This window comes from Scophthalmus maximus, chromosome 6, assembly GCF_022379125.1.
Source record: "Scophthalmus maximus strain ysfricsl-2021 chromosome 6, ASM2237912v1, whole genome shotgun sequence".
NCBI lineage: Eukaryota > Metazoa > Chordata > Actinopteri > Pleuronectiformes > Scophthalmidae > Scophthalmus > Scophthalmus maximus.
The window spans coordinates 11,522,314-11,539,928 of record NC_061520.1 but is presented as its reverse complement, the minus strand read 5'-3'; the positions used below and the strand labels follow the sequence as shown (position 1 = coordinate 11,539,928).

At 43.0% G+C, this 17,615-nt stretch overlaps 1 protein-coding gene across 1 annotated transcript in view; it reads left to right on the top strand.

The window, feature by feature from the left end:
* LOC118308875 (semaphorin-3F) overlaps positions 1 to 17,615 on the top strand; it is an 81,093-nt gene that overhangs the window by 9,884 nt on the left and 53,594 nt on the right. Inside the window, exon 2 of the mRNA XM_035630304.2 lies at positions 15,011 to 15,094. The gene's annotated coding sequence lies outside the window, so the exon portion shown is untranslated. The remainder of the gene's footprint in view (positions 1 to 15,010; positions 15,095 to 17,615) is intronic.

The window sequence follows — 17,615 nt, the reverse complement described above, 5'->3', positions numbered from 1 at the left end:
TAAATTCGAGTGACCTCCCCTCTGCTTTAACTTGCTTAAATAGTTTGAACATTGTATTAAGTGGAGGCAACACTCAGCCTTTTCAGTTTGGATGACATTTCACGGGGACTGGCCCGAGGCAGGAGTTGATCCACGCAGCCTCTTAAGACAGCGTAATTGAAAAGTTAGAAGGCTGCACCATGATAACCACTGGCTTTATTGTCCTAATCTATTTAATGCCTTAATTCTATTTTACAAGGAAAATCACAGAATCAGGCTTCCACCAGGAATTTTCTTTTTTGCATGCATTTTTTTTGCCCTGCAACAAAATCTCATATCGTAGATCTCAGCCAGATTTGTAATTCTGACCCACATGCAGCTACACTATACCGTTAAGAACAAGTCTTTGTTTTGGTGTCATGCCTTTGTAGACCTAAGAGCAATAGTTAGGGAAAGAGTTGAAAGAGTATAGTTTTCTCCTGAGGTTTAACATTCCCTCACTTAGTCTCCTCTTCCCCAGCGGTGTGTCTGAAAATAAAGTGGAGGCCTGTTAAAATCAAGAGCCTCATGTAATCATACTCCAACCAGGGCAAAACAATCACAACTCAGCACGGCACTGAGTCAAAGTTCAAGAGAGACATGTTATTCATTTTGAGAGAATACTCCAGGGTCTTTGCTAGATGGACTTTCTGTCAAAAAAAAAAAAACAACCTCAACAGGAATGCATGACCCAACATTTCTGGAGGTTTTGGAGCGGCCATATTTTATCTCTTCTCTGGGGAGAAGTTATGACTCCAACCAACCAATAACACACACCTGGTTACTTGAGATAACAAGATTATTCACAGTATATTATCTACAAATTCACAAATCTCTCTTGAACAAATAACCTAATTGTGAAAATAAAGACAAAGTAGCCTGGAAACCGGACCCGTCAGCGAGCTCGTGTTTATTCGGTTGGTCTGAGTCCCCTCCTGTTGAGACAGATTCCCATGCTTGTCGGGGCCAATCGCAACCATTTATCTAAAATGGGACAGGTTCGATTGGATGACTGACCTCAGGAGCGCCAGTGGGGCATTTTCATTAACGATCAAGATGGCTGCTGCTGGCGTGGAAAGATCTTCTGAATCTTGAATCATGCTGACGATATTTAACAAACTAGAAAGAGTTGATCTGAGAGGTTCTAGCTCAGCATTACCTCGAAACATCACGCTTTTAAAAAGTATTCGGACATCTTAAAATCAAGAAAAAGTGATTTTTTTTTAAACATCTCACTGAAAATAAAAAGGGACAGTGATATGCTGCTGTAACATCCAACACTCTTCTGGAATTTTTTTTTTTTTGAGACACGGTTGCAGGGATTTTCTCCTATTCAACCATATCTATCCAAACACAATCTGTTTTACACACCATTCTTATACTGTACAATTTTTAATCATCTGTCGGTGTAATCTTTGGTGTTATTTGCCTCCGTACATCACGAATCTGAATATCTGGAATCCCCAGGTAAACGTGAACTCGGCTGCTTTTCACCTTTGACCTCATGCTGCCGGATGAGCCTCTGATGACACTGCGACAGCTGTGACTGCAATTCACCAGCTCACGGGGACTGTGTGAATGAAGCGACGCGTTGGAAGCGGGAGGCGTAAGCAAACGGACAGCATGCGAAGGACTCTGTAATCAGAGACCCTCGGTGCGCAGGGGGAGAAGTCAGTAAAGCTGTAAACACTTCCGAAGAACGTCCCTCTCCTGTAGACTCCTGCCAGGACATTAAACGTGCTGCAGCAAACATCGCTGCACCTCAGGTAGAGCTGGGTTTTAAGATGTTTTGTGTAGAATTTCCTGCATTACCCAGAAACGGGCCCCCTTTACACAGAATGAGAGCATTTGTTTAAATTTGGTTGCATGTGCAGCTCCATGTGAGCGGGTGACCGGGTCTGTGTCACAAAGGTTGATTAATTGTGACACCGGTTGACAGTTCTCTTGCAGCAGTGATAGATCGTACCACACATGTGCAGGGGATCGCAGAGCATTTAAACTGGTCACCTTTCCCCTGTGAAAGTATCGTTTTAGCTCGACGGCTGCGAAGCAGGTCTGTCTCTCCTAATCTGTCAGAGCGGCTCTGAAGAGGCTGGATGTGCCCCAGTTAGGATCTCGGATAATACCTGGCTGACGAAAAGAACCGGCGAGCCTTTGTCAACCCAATGTGAATCTTTGAGATCTCAATGCAATAGTGTGCAGCTTGTTCAGAAGTCAAGGTAAATTATTTCAATAAACAATCATTTCAACAGAATAGCAAGGGGTTTTTTTTACGTGAGGGAGAAAAGAGAGTCCCTCATAGAGTAATGGTATGATGTTGTTTTCAGTTAAATGGGTGAAACAGCATGTCTCTGTTTGCTTTGTGTGTACTGAGCGGATAACTTTGTTTTTATTTTATTATTATTGAGATATTTCGTTGTAGACTAAGGTGAAGGATGGCCTGATCATTTAAAGTAAGTTAGAATATTTGTTTGATTGTATCCCCTACCGGTGTGCTGCATCTGGTAATTTGTATAACTTTCTTGAACAGAGACCGGCCATAGGTCAGTGAGGGTGTGAAAGTTTACATGGTTTTAACCCCAGAAAGACAAGTGAGTACAAATGACACACCACAACACTATGAGTGCAACACCGTCACGGCACAAATGTCTGGAAGCGAGCGCCAGTGTTCATGTTTTTGTGATTCATCGAGGTGAGACACACAAAAGACAAGGAGAATGTCAAGAGAGAACCAGGGAGGCAGTGTGACGCAGCCGGGAGGAGGCAACGACAGCAGGCTTTTCACCCCGCCTCTCAGCCTGGCCTTTAAGAACCGGTATCAACACTTTTGCCCGAGGTGACTGGATGATATGTTGTGCAACCTAGTTTGTTTCAAGCACACTGAGCCCTTTAAATTCAAATCAAATCTATATTTGGGAAAAAAATCCGTGCGACTGAGGATCAGTTGAATTCAAACAGAACGAAGATCCAGAGCGTGATGTGAGAGAGACTACGCGGTTATTTTGTTTTAATTATTTTTTTTTATTATAAATTACTAACAGACATTAGCTGTGTGTAACCCACCTGCTGCCAGCTGATCACAAGCTTGAGACCTCCAGGGGGAGTTGGTGTGGACAGGCCAATTTACTCTCAGAGGCATGGAGGGAGACAGACCTTGGGTAATCCCATTAATCTTTTGTTCTGTGACGTCCAGACCAAAGAGAGTAAATAATGGAACGGTACCATTGCTGATCTCCTTAAATGCATGAGGCAGCTCGTGGGGCTTTGATTTATGGTGTTGGTCTCCGTGGGACAGACGAAGAGGAGAGGAGCAGATCGACAGTGACAGCGGTTTGAATTAGCAACCACGCTCGCTTGTATCACAACAGCCTGAATGTGCCGGTTGAAAGATTTAACTGCTCCAGTTTCATCCGGAAGGAAGCTGAAAATGCAACCACCACATAAATGATCTTTAATTATAGTATACACAGTTAACCGTTCTAGCTTGGCTGAAGCTCATTGGACATGGAGTTTAGTAATAAAAAGCTTCATTGTAAAGCAAAATATTAAAACTTATTACAAATGCGTTTTTATTTTCTCTGCGCTGTGAAAACCTGTCGTCACGGGCATCATGTTTTCATCCGTCCATACCATTCATACATTCTGCAGATGAACTGATCAGAATTTGGTGGTAAAAGGTCAAGGTCAATGTGACCTCATAAAAAAAATTGTTTTGGGCCATAACTCAAGATTTCACCCACTTATTATGATGAAATACACTTAATACTTTTTAGCAAATCCCTTAAAAGTCTTCACTACATATATCATATGAGTCTTGTCAGACTCGGACGTAGACTTATGACTGGTAAGTGGAGGCACACAACCATGATTGTAATTTCTATTTATTGAAATAAGGTTGTGTTGTGTCGCACTATGCACCCAAGTGTAAATTTACCAATTAGACGCACATAATGAATTAAACAGTGCGGTTCAATGTTATAAAAAAACATGTGAGTGAGTTCTTGAAATACTATTGATGGATGAAGAATTTATAGTCATCAAAATTGTAATATACCGTAGAACATCGAATTTGACTTAATTATGTCAAGAACGAAACAATTAGATACACAGGCAATAGAATAAATTGTAAGCTGTACTTTCCCTCATATTAAACTGCAAATGCCTAATACATATTCCCTATGTATTTAGCGGTCTTCCCATTGGCTCGTCTGTTTACATTTTTTCGAGGGACACCAGTGAAGACCGTGGACAGAAGAGTCATCATGTATAAAAGTAAATTTTCTCACCTTTGAATGTTCTCGTTCTGGACATATTTTAAGGATTGAATGTACAGTAAAAATGACAGTGATGAGCCACAGCCACTCCTTGGCTCTTCCTCTTCACCAGGCTTTGTGCTGAAGCGCCACGCAGGGGGACTACGGGACGCTAGGAACGCCAAATAATATACCATCACGTTGACAGATATGTCAAGCTCTCTCCATCTCCTGTGTAGCAATAACTGGGCATAAGTATAACACGCAAATCAGTAATTACTCACACTTGTTCCCTGCAGGCCAGCGTGCAGTAAACAGCAGACTTACATGTGTCTACAAACAGAAGGTGGTATGAAAGAAAGTAGGAAACTGGGATGACCTTCACAGTAGCTACACTGTTGCTGCTGTGCAGATAATGTGAACTGTAGCATAGAATACCATCACCATGTATGAACATTTCAAACAATGTGAGAATTGTGGGATCTTTTGAATGTATTTATTTTTTTAAACAGAAATACAACCCAGAGTAATCTAACAGATGTGTATGAGGTCAGTCGTTTTCCTCAGCCGTTGCCTATTCCCCCCGAGGTGTTCTGACCTTTACCTGCAGCTTCTTGTTGCAGCACCTCAGACATTAATTACAGGCAATCCTAAACATGTCACGGAGCCTGAGTGGATCTGGAAAGGAAGAGCGTGCCGCTTAGGAAGTGGAAATCTCCTGCGCAGTCGTCAGTGGTGAACCGTACAGTATATGCACGCATCTCGCGAGCTGCCTGGAGGCGGCTCAACACTCTCCAGAGCAGATGGACTTCCTCTGCGGTGCAAAGGGCAGAGAGTTTATTGAGCAGAAATCCTGTGGGTGTGTGTGACTGACTGAAAAGGTGAAGTTCATTCTACATCCAGACACACAAAAGGACTTTTTTGTTCCAAACAGGAGAGATATGATTTTCTTAGTGGTGTGGCCACTGCACCTGGGGTCCATCATCCTGGTCTAGAAGAGGGCCTCCATTTCACAGATGGCAGAGCTGTTGTGGGCTGTGGGCTTTCTGCTTGGGGTTTTTGATTACGTGACTTGGTTTCAGTGCTTGAGAAAAGGTGTGGAATGTGGAAAACAGTCTCCCTGACAATGTGCAGCTGGTTAAAAAAGAAAGAAAAGAATTACATTTTCTCTCCACAGCTTATTAGAAAATGTGCTTGGCAACTGTTAGAGTTGGGTATTCTCATCACTGAAAAGGAGTTATCAACCAGTGAAGATAAAACTGGCCTAAACATAAACTTCTCCCTATCCTCTAAAGTAAAGGATTATTTATGTCAGAGTTGCTTTCAACTGCTTTCGATGCAAAAAAACAGGCAGAGCAGCAAACTTTTTCTTTTTTGCAGAATCAGACTATATGAGCTGCGTTAGTGAGGCGTTCAGACTGGATGAGAAACTGGGTCATCGATCGAGCCGCCCATCACAGTCACTGTCCTCATCATGGTGCCCGGAGGCCATCAGATTAACATGTGTTTACTTTATTCCATTGATCCACTCCTCTAATCCAGTCCCACATGTCATTGTCGACACCTCTATACGTGAAAAACCCATGCCCTTGTCAGAGCAGGAATACACACAGCACTGTGGGATTTTGAACTACCAAGTGGCCAATTTGTAAACTGCACATAATCCTAATCATGCTGTTTTGAACACACTCTAACGCGGCATATTGAACAATGCCGGACTAACTCCAGCGTCCACTCTTTGCACAGGAAATATGACACAGTATCCATTCTTGTTTAATGACCTCTCTTGTGACCAATCAAAACTTTGGGGTGTTTGCTTGCTGATGAGGAATACATGTCGTAAAGGTCATGGACGTCAGTGAAAATCCTATGTTAGCTGCCAAACTAGTCATCTGCTTCATCTCTGCTGTTAATTGGCTGCAATTTCATTTGTTTGCACAGTTTCCGTCCTTGATGTTGCCTCTCTGGACATAAAGCTTTGTGATTCATGAGGTCTGATATCAGAATTCTAGGTAAGAAATTATATTTATTTCTCTTTAGTAGGCACAATGTGAACAAATATGGTAAGAGTTCACCTAATCTAAATGCAATATATGAACATTTTGGTGTGATTATATTACTGTAAGCACAGGGTTTAGACTCTCATGGCTACAGATGAAGCTGCAGTTCCAGTCAAGCCAAATTCAGCTATAATAATCCAAGAAGCTGCATCCCATCACTTACCTAATGACACCTGCCCACCCATATGTACACACACACACACACACACACACACACACACCCTTCCTCATTAGTGAGCTTGGTCTCCATGGAAACACTAAACAGGTGACAGTATTCCGAAGGGGGAAGGTTTGGAGATCCGACAGGCTACCATCCTGTGTGTGTGTGTGTGAGTGACTGCGCGCGCGTGTGTGTGTGCGTGTGTGTGTGGTTGGCTGTGCTTCCTCTGTTGGCTGTGTAGGACTTCTCAGGCTAAGCTGTGTCTGTGCCTCTGTCCTGCGCTTCCACACATTTTAGACTCTCATTGTCTAAATTATCAAATGTGTAACTAGTCATGTCTTAAGAGACTGGTCTTATTATTGATATATATATATATATATATATATATATATATATATATATATATATATATAATTATAGATACACTATCTTTTAAAGCTTTATTTAATTAATTTTAGATTTAAAAGATATTCATTTTTGGCTTTGTGCAGTATATGACTCATGATTTCTGATGAGTTACTACTGTATCTGGGTCAAATTACAACAGGATTACCAGAATATCATGATAAGCATGTTCGCACGCACCAATGGGGTAAGCCGGTGCCCAACTACTGACAGTGAGTAAAGGAAGTGGTGGCTGACAGTCAGTTGGATCAGCCAAGAAGATTGTCATATATACAGAGATTCTCAGCTGTGAGATGGCATGACCAGACAGTCGACAGTGTCCTGAGGCGATTCCACTTTATGCTTTGACAGCAGGGACGAATCCACAGTGGATTATCCGACCTCTTTGTAAATAGCCTTGTTACCACAACAAATAGAGTGGTCTGTGCGCACAAGGAGAAACAACCAGAGGGTGGTCTGGTGGAGTGGGTGCAGGGATAACCCCAATTCAGAGCATGACAAGTTTAATATGTAGGGCAGACTTAATATCATGTCCATGGGTTGGAGGTAAAAAGGCCTGGAATGCTGAAGGGTCTCGTGTGGGGGAGGCGAGTTCAGAGTTCATCATGCTAGATAGATTAGGGGAAACTTTCACATGTTGTGAAAGTATGGCAAAGGTTGGAATGAGACAGAGTTAGACAGTAACAACAGAATCAGCCTTTTATAGCTGATGGCAATTGGTGTTATGACTCTTGTCGGTCCTTAGGAGTAAAGGGGGAAGTCAAGTGCCATTGTCAGGAAGCAACGTAGTCATGAGCGAGGGAGGAGCTCTGGATGGATGGGGCAACAAATGTCATGTAGATATAGACTGTATATGAATGCATGCAAATCCAAACTTGATAGCGAGTTTAGCGATTGGTGCTGGTGAGAAGAGACGAAAACCAGGTTTGTGAATATGGTTGTTAAGGTCGTTTAGCCAAGCTTTTCCCCCGTTCTGTGGATATGCTGTATGGCTATATTGCTACATGTTTGGCATAACTTTATACGATTTGTTTCACGTGACTCACGGTCTGCCCCCGGGTAACCTTTTGGTTACAGATCCTTAGTACAAGGACAGAGACACTATACAAATATGTGCACCAATAAGTCACCTGACAGGTCATTTGACTACACAAATGAAAACAATATAAAAAAACAATAAACAAAATAATATATGATGAAAAATTTAAAGTATACTACTCAAAAACATCAGCAGTGAATAGTAGCTCAGACAGTAAAAGAATAATTCATCTTCATTTTGCATCAGAAAAATAGACTCAGTAATTGCAATACGATGTACAATCCATTAGGTACAAAATAACCTGTTTAATAATGTAACCATAGTGATGGAGGTCCCCAAGCCTCAACAAAGTAGTAATTTCAACCCAAACCATCATCTTTCTGTCACTAACCTAACCTAGTTGTTTTTTCTTAACCCTAAGTAATCATTTCAAACACAGCATTGACATGTCACAGAACAGATATATTATTCAAAAGTGATTCATACCCACTTTGGAAGGCACAGAAAAATTATGTTGTTCTGCCGTTAGCGGCTTCGGATCAGGAAACACTGTAAAGGTCACCGTAAAGGTCAGTTCAAGCAGGAAAAGCTGAGGTGTGTGACTAATAAAATCACTGCTGTGGTGTAGCAGTAAGCCATGACAGCGAGACAGTGAGCCGACATTAACACTACGGGCTGAAGCAGCGGAATGGAACCCAGCCATCACTTATTTTTGTTATCCACACCTTTTTGCTTTTCCTACTTTGACAAGTCGAAAAGTCACACAGAGTGGGCCACACTTTCTCTAGTATAATGACAAAAACGTGTCAGTATGAATCCATTTTAGAGCCACGCTCTCTCGGCGTGCCCCATGAAGCACGCGCGTCTGTGCAATCCTGCTGCGAGGCTCATTGTGAACGAGGCATCCCAGAGACGAGTGTTGTACGGTTTACATCGCCATGGCAACAGAACTCAGCTGGGACCTGGAGGGAGTGATCAGACATGCACAGTGGATTCAAATGTTGCCACAGGTGAACACGCATCGCTTCACATGGGGCCCCCGGTGCGCTGACATGCGGAGGTTTCAGCGGACACACGTGTGGGGGTTGAAGGGGGGGGGGGGGGAGTAGGCCGAAAACATCAGTGTGTCAGCAGCTGTCGCTCCATGCTGGGCTGTCATGGACGGGGGTCTCCCTCCCTTCCTCTCCCTCAATGTGCTGCACTGCAGGTGAGTGTCAGGCTGCTAAAAGTTCATTAATATTAAAAAAATGAACCCACCAGCAGTCCCCGGAGCTCCTGCAGCTGTGCCAGTGGAGGGAAAGATCTGTGAAAGGCTGATAGAGCCGTGAGGACAGCGAAGGGCCGGTGAAATCTTAGTGCGAGTGTCGAGGAAATGATCCAATTACAGAACAGCCAAAGGCACAAACTGTCACAGGGCATCACTTTGGGCTCTTTAGAAATGCCACGCTTCTGAAAATGCCCGAGCAGTTTAAATGCAATTTTATTGAAAAGTAGAGAAATTCACTGTCAGAGGTCGACCAGTGTCCCTGTGGATGTACAGTAAATGAGCGCTCTCCTCTCTTACCTGACTCCCTGTGTTAATGAGAAGTGACACTAAAGATGTGGCTGACTTCCTACATGGCCCCGGCAGTCGCTTTGCATTAGCAGGGATGACGGATGATTAAAGCGGGAGGCAGAGAGTGGTATCTCGCTGAGTGACAGTCAAATGAGGCAAACGCCAGTGTGGCAACAACCTGCGAGAGGCAGGAGCTTGATTACGGGATCGCTCTCTCTCTCTGCGGCTGCAGTGAACGCATGCAGGTTCCCAAGCTATTTTTAATGAGAAAAAGATGCAGATGTAGATAGTCCAGCTGAGAATCTATTAGCACAGGGGGGAAAACAACAAAAACACGTTGATAGAATATAGCATCATCGCGCTGTTTAATTCAGTGTTATACCTAAAATGTGTTATTATCTATGCAGCGAGGAAAACAACACTTAACACCTCCGAGGAATCGGAGGACATTTATAGACGTGCAGCTTTTTTTGCTCTTGGCATTTCAGTATTTGTATCTGACATTCAACCGCCACATATAATAAAACAGAACAATGTCGTTGTGTGTGTGAGTATATTGTGTATGGACACATTTTTAACTCCCTGATGTTGTTTGCTTTATTTGAATGAGTACAATAGAACATAATATTTGTTCTAGACACAGTTTTCCTCATCTCTCTCACTGGGACGTCTTTTGAAAATGTATTAAGTGTTTGATTTTATTTTATTACTTTTTATTACTAAAAGCATCCCATCTTTTCTGTCTCAGACATTTAAAGGCCTGACAGTCTTTGTTTGGATAATGAGGGGCTTCCACCAACGCACCCCCCTCGAACCTTATTGCTGGTATCTCAGTCCAGAGGGGACCAAAGAAATGTTTCTGCTGTCGGGTCGTGGTGCCTCAGGGAGAGCAGCGTGTGGGGTTTTACCCTACTGTTTTCAGGAAGGGATTAGTACATTTATTGTGATTACTTCTGCATTGTGTTCAACCCCCAGTCCCGGTCTCTTAATCATCTCTTGTTGCACAGAAATCCAGCAGGTCTGCCTCTCCTCAGGCATCTGAGCCCCCCCCCCCCCCCCCCGAGGGCTCTCATTTAAATTTAATCCACATCATACAAATATCCTGAACTAATTAATTATCATGTTCTACACTAATTAACTGCTTCGCCCAGTCTTCGAGACATTTCCACGGGAAACAACAAAGCATGCGTGGCGCTTAACATTTCCCATACATATCGGTTTACATAACATTGGGAACGTAAGTAAGTGCTGTCGAGGTGAGGGTCATGTCAGAGCCTAGTGACCCAGGTCCTCGGTGTCTCAGGAGGGAAGTCCGAGCATGGCGATTTGAGGCGGCTCATATTGCAAGCATGTCTAAAAGTCATAATCCTTCAGCAAAAGAAGGCCGATATCACATCCACTGCTGAGAACCAGTGACCCCTCAGCCGATGTGACGGAAATTTCAAGACCTGAACTTCATACCAAACAGATTTGTTTTATGTTTGCTTGATCCAACACATATTTGGATTATTTCTCATTTAAAAAGTACAATCTCAATAACCAGCCTTCAGTTACTTCAGACATAAATCCACTGACATGTTTATGCTCGTGCCAGGAGGTTAGAGTGTTATGTTGCCTCACTAACTCGGGTCCGGGAAGCCGGAATATATCAAACGTACAAGTTTTTGGATGTTTGAGGATTATGTTCTACACACGTTTCACACAACAAAAGTACAGGGCACACTAAAGGGAGAGGGGGCTGGTGTTTGGCTTGAGTAAAGCAGTTTATGCCTTCTTAACCTTTAGATATCGTGTATTTACAGGGTATATAAAGTTGGTTATATGTATTATATGTATTAAATTATATGTAGATATACATATAATTTAATGAAGTGGTTATCTGATAATTTTAGTGTTGCTACCAGTGTATTCAGATCTGTGCTTGTTATTTCAAATATGAAAGCTGGTATCATGTGAAGCAGTATATGCATTTTAAGTGCTGATTAATCTCAATAAAATGTTGATGTTGTAACGCTCCATTTTTCCATTGTTGGTTGTTTCATCACTAGTTTGGTAACACGTACAGTATATCTGGTGATATACATCAAAGCTGACTGTTCAAGTGCAGACCTGATACATTTGAAAATAGTCTCTGGAGAAAAGATTAGTTTTGTTCCTTTATTTGCCGGCACGAGCTCATGCCTAACAGGTGGTGAGGTCTCTGCGCAGGCTGCCGGGCACAGAGGGTGGAGAAGGCATCACCTCATATCAGTCTTAACTACCTCTGGCCTTGATCGCCCCGGATGCATGGAGCATGACACACTGGATGCTGGTCAAACTCCAGCTTGGATTAGATGTGGTATACTTCATATATCTGTGAGGGTTGTCACAAGTCGAAATGCTGACATTTCCTTGCACCCGTCCTCAGCTCTGTAAATAGCCCCAAATCACTTTTTTTTTTCAGTTTAACCAGCCCCAGATTTAGATGCAATTCAGATGGACTTTGTATTACGTCAGCTAGCGTGTCAAAGATTGTTGGGAATCCTGACTTGCTTTGAGGGAAACTAGCGCAGCCTTGACTAGCATGCTTGTCGAGTGGCCCCTGTCCTGGGCATCATGCCACGGGTCTATTGCTGGAGACATGAACTCTTGGGAATGTTGGGATAAACAGTAGGTCACTGTATGATTACAGCCCATGTTCCTTTTCCTTTAAGACGCCGAAAAGCGACACATGGCTGTTTTGGCAAGTTACAAAAGGAATGGTTTTTGGAAGTACTCCTACTTCCAAGAGTTGGGTGACATCTGGTCTGGTAAATGTGAATTCATGATCTAGCTCAAAGTTTTGCATAAAGGCTGGAAACTTGCACGGCCTGCCTCAGTTAGAAAAGCCCAGGGCGGCTGTGGCTCAGGAGGTAGAGTCGGTCGTCCTCTAACCAGCAGGTTGGCGGTTTGATCGCAGCTCTTCTTACAGTGCATGAATGACAGAAAAAAAAGTGCAGAAAATAAGTTGTTGTTGAATGTGTGTGAATGTGACCTGTCCTGTGAAGCGCTTTGAGTCATCGACAAGACTAGAAAAGCGCTTAATATAGTCCATTTACCATTAATCATTACACAACTAACAGGCACGCCGAGTTATTAGCCCTGGTCAATAATTAAATCCTAAATATAACCAATTGTAAAAACCACACATTGTTAGACTACCTCTTTCCCCCATGCTTTATATGCATATTTAACTGCCCTTGTTTGCCATATCTTTCTGGTCAGACTTACAGTGTTCCTCTTCTCACCGTGTCTCACCAAAATGTGTCAGCTTTACTGAGATTTCCAGCACATAAAAATGAAGCTGGTCACACTGTTTACATATTTGATCATTTTATTGAACGTGTAGTAAGGTATAAGCTTAGCATCTCAAGCATCCATTACATGAATTACGATCATGTTTTGACAAAAGCATGTCTTTAATACAAACGTGTCAGCACGGGGCAGAGAGGGCTTGACCTTAGAGGCTGTCTCATACACCAGGGAAATGGGGAAAAGAAAAGGTCTGCCACCACCTTCCTCTTGACACAGCAGGTGTTTTTTTTTCTACCTTTCTTTCTTTTGTATTTGAGGTGGATGTGCTCGTTTGTTTCTGTGATTGGCAAGCCAGACGTGTGAGGGTTGGACGGAGGCTGCGGGGCGCACCTAAGAGTCTGCCTGGACCCACTTGGTATGCTGCGGGCTCTCAAGGGGCAGAGAGGTAGGACGGGGGCTGGGGTCTCCGCTAATCTAGTTGGCAGATGACTGACGTCTCCCTGTCCATCAAAGTGTGACCCGGGGCATAGTTTTAATGAGATCCATTCCACATGACAGGCGCCACCTCTCCCTGGGCTGTCTGTCTGATCGCCTGCTCTGTTCCAATCAGATTGCTGAGTGCATGTGTTGCAGTTTTACGCACCGTGTGCGTGCGTGCGTGCGCGCGTGTGTGTTTGTTTTAGGTGTCTCAGAAAAGGAAGGGATGTTGAGAAAACTGAATGAACATGTCAAACTCAACAGCGGCCTGTCAACGGTTCATGTCAGACTCGAGCCTCAGTTCAATATTGTTATCAGTAAGAGTTCATTTATGTTTGCTTGTCAGCTCCAAACAACAGGACAAAGGCCTGAGATGCCGAACAGTTTACATTGTGTAACAGCAAAAAAAGTGTTTTATGTTTGTGGAGGCAAGAGTATTTATTCAAAAGTTTAATCTGTCAGATTCACTTTAGAGTTTGTGTATTAAGGGGGAATCTATTTGTGCAGGTTCACATCCATCATCCAGTCTCAACAAAACTGCTGGAGCATCAATGCCTTGGCTGAACCGACTTGGCATGTTGTTTAAATATCAGAAACATCTTTTGAAACCCTCCGCCACGCATCTTTTGAACACCCTGACCTTTAAAGAGACAGGGGGCTATACATTTGACATATTTATGCAAACTAACAGAGGAAAAACATTTGGGAATTCTGCCTTCCCCAGCGTTGCACAGTTTTTGTATCAGTACTTAACGCACACCTTAAGAGCTGGTATCCATGTGGTCTAAGACAGTGTGCAGAAAAGTGGCGGAACCTCCGACCCACAAATGTCAGTCTCAGTCCACTTCATTCCAACAGCATCGCATATCGGAGATTACACAGGCAAATAATCTGCTAGCCGAACCATAACTGGTTCGACTGAGGGCTGCGGAATTAGGAGCCAGATGTGCCATTTACTAGCAGCTGGCCGAGGCTGTTCCCCGTCCTCCAAACTGTCAACACGGGCGTAATGTTTATCATGTAACGTGGCTGATATTTTAAAAGGTTTCAGCATTTTTGCACTTCAGTTTCACTGTATATCAGACTAAACGTGTCACTAATGCCTTTTGTATCAACAGAAAGTGAGAGTTTTTAAGGCCACAGAGTATCCATTATTCCAACATGAGTGACTAACAATGCTGCGAACGGAGTTTTTCGTGAAACGTGTGAGACTGACTGGGAACTCCAGCGCTGCGAGGAGGGACCACGGATGGGAAAGCAGACGGTGATAAGACCAAGGGACTCTCTTCTGGGATTGACTGGAGAGCCACCGACAGTTGTGACATCCTTCCAACAACATTTCCACAGTTAATTAGATTGCAGACTAAGCCACGGAGAAAGACATAGTTTAGAATATGCGCTTGATGTTCCACACTGTCTCCAGACACACTTACTACAGGATCTTTTGCGGCACAACTGCTGCTGGAAATTCTGGGAACAGATGTCCACATAGATTTGCTGTCTTCCTGCAGAGCTGAGAAAACGTTTTCGTCATTGTTAGATTTAAACCGATTCATCGTGTTACATAGAACGCATTTGTTCTTATCATTGCATGTATCTGTTTCGGCCGAAATATGCAAAGCCACAGTCATGTGAATGCTTTTTTTTTAGTGGAAACCACGCAATCCCTCACAGCTTCCAGCTCTTCATCTGTGATACTTTAGAGGCCAGAGTCCGTATCAAGATGGATTTCATTAACTTTAATTTAATTTAGGTGTGTTCTGTCAACAGGAGGACGGTCGAAGGAGGGGGCAGAGTCTGACGAGACAACTGGAACAGAGCTAAAGAAAAGTGGGTGTGGATTCTGCAGAAATCGTCAGTAACCAAATTCATATTTTGTTTGTTGTTGTTGTTTTTGATCTTCCACTTTCCTCTTGTGTCTTTCATGAACACACACACACACACACAACTGTTCGGTCTCCATCTCTCCTATGTCCTTTTGAATTCTTAAACCACCTGTTTCACAGCCTCATCACAGCGAGTGATGACAGGAGGTTGAGAAGGGGAGAGGGGGGGAAGTGACAGGAAGGGTGAAGGACATTGGACTCTGCATACAGTAGTCCAGCTAGAGTCATTTCAAATCAAACAATGTATTCTGAAACGTTCAATTCCACATGAGAAACAAATGTGCACTTTCCTTGTCAATTGCAAACAGTTGAAAACGAGTTTGAAGTTGTTCATCTTCTCACAATGACAAGCTGACACAGCTATAATATTCACTATATGTTCACTATAGTTTAGTATGTTTGCATGCTAAGATTTGGAAATTACCAATAAGCAGAAAGTACAGACAAGGCCAGCGCAAAGATCAAGTACGGGGTCAAAAGACAAAGTAATGGACAAAGTCGGATTTTGTGTCGAAACATTTCACCAAAAACCACGAATGTCAACCTCATGCTGGCGCCAGACTGAACGTCAGGGGATCCCCCACATTATTGGGATTCATCATCTGGGGATCATAAATGTTTGTATTAAATTTGATGTCAGCCCATTTGGATCGAACTGACAGACTGTCAGAGAGCCGTGTCGCGAGCACAGCTTACTGCAGGAGGAGTGACCATGTAGAGGAAATTACTAAATCTAAATCTGCATTGCACATACCCTAGTAATTGTGCCTGATTTTAGTTCTTTGTTTCTTTCCGTACAAATCATGAGGAAAAAGAAAAAAGGCTTCCTGTGTTGCAACAGATTGTTGTTATAACAGCAAAGTCTAGTCTCGTAAAAAAAAAAAAAAGACACTTCTTTTCGTAGTCTTTCAATAGCTGAAATTTAATACAATGGAAAACGCAGGCAACTCAAATTAAATTTACATATTGAAAGTGTTTTGCAGTCTCTCTTGATAGTTGAAGAACTGGACTATGACAAAAACCCCAAAGTCCCATGTATTGCAGATCAGACCACAGACTACAGTAGATGGAGTTCAGCTACAATAGCTGACCACTTTTTTTAGTGCAGCGAAGAACAAAAAGCATAGTCATTTCCTCTGGCTGTCCTCGGTCCCTCCCTCTGGCCAGAGACCTGCGGCTGGAGGCTGATGAAGAATGACACTGACAATCCAGACCCTTAGGGGGGCCGCGCCAACAGTGCTGCATGGGAAAACTATTACACAACACCGCCCCCCTCCCTCAACCAACCACAGGTAGTATGGTTGGGGCACCTTCAGCCTCAAAGTCACGCTAAATATAACACCATTGTTATTGTTTGCTGTTTTACTGCGTGAAAGTAAAAGACGAGGAGGGAAAAGAGCTGATGTAATGTAATACGTGCTCTCCTCGGGTTGACACTGGTGAAGAGAATCCACCAGACAAGCAGGGGGACAGGATCAGACCTCATGGAGCCTGTTAGGAAACAGCTTTAATTCATACCAAATCATCCCCACCACAGCTGCCCTCCTCCGTTCCCAGGCAGGAGACGTGTGAGCCAGATACAATGAGACAAACTTTTGTCATCTAAAAGAAGAAGAAGAAAAAGGCAGCTGTCCCATTTTTAGCTCTGCAAAGCTCCAGCTGAGTCGTAGTCTGTGACAAAAGAAGGAGGAACAAATAAGAGCAGAAAAAAAGATTTTTATTTAACTTCTTGAAGAAAAGGAGCGCTGTTAAGCTTTAGAGTGCAGCTCGATAGACGTGGCGTGTGTGAGTCATCGAAGGAACAAAAGTATACGCTCAACAGAATTTGCGTCGTAGCAAATTGACTAATTGTTATTTGGCAAATTATAGATGCACTCGACTCCAGAGAGCGACAACGTTATTCTCCATGTGTTACAGTGAGACTGTTGTTTCAGCTCCGGTGTCTTGACTTCTCATTGTTAAAGTCAACATTTCTAGCAGCATGCCAGGCCAAGAAAAATAGCAAAAATCTAAAGTATTTTTCTAGTTTGGCTTCACCGACAAACCAGCAGTTTGTGGTCTGAATGGGAATCTCCGAACGGGGTGTGCATGTCTCTCTCCTGCAGGCATGAATGTACTTGAAGAATGAATTTATGACAAGAACACAGAATTGTGGTTGTGCAATTAGAGTAACAAGACAGGAAAACCTGGACCTGCTCCAAAAACAAGAGACTGACCCCAGAGTCAGCATTTCTGTTTGAGTTTTTAAGATGTACATGAACAGGAACATTTCCACTATTTCCTAATAAATCACTGTTGCCGCTTTCGGGTGAAATTGGATTTTTCACAAGTTTCTACCAGTGATGGTGGTTTATGTCACTGGGTTTCTTTTTTAGAATTACAAATGGACATGTAAGTGGACGAGTGGGGTCAGTAATGACCTCGGCCGTATAGTTATACACGCTGTTGTAATATTTGCAATCTGAAATATTTTTATGTAAAATGAAAAT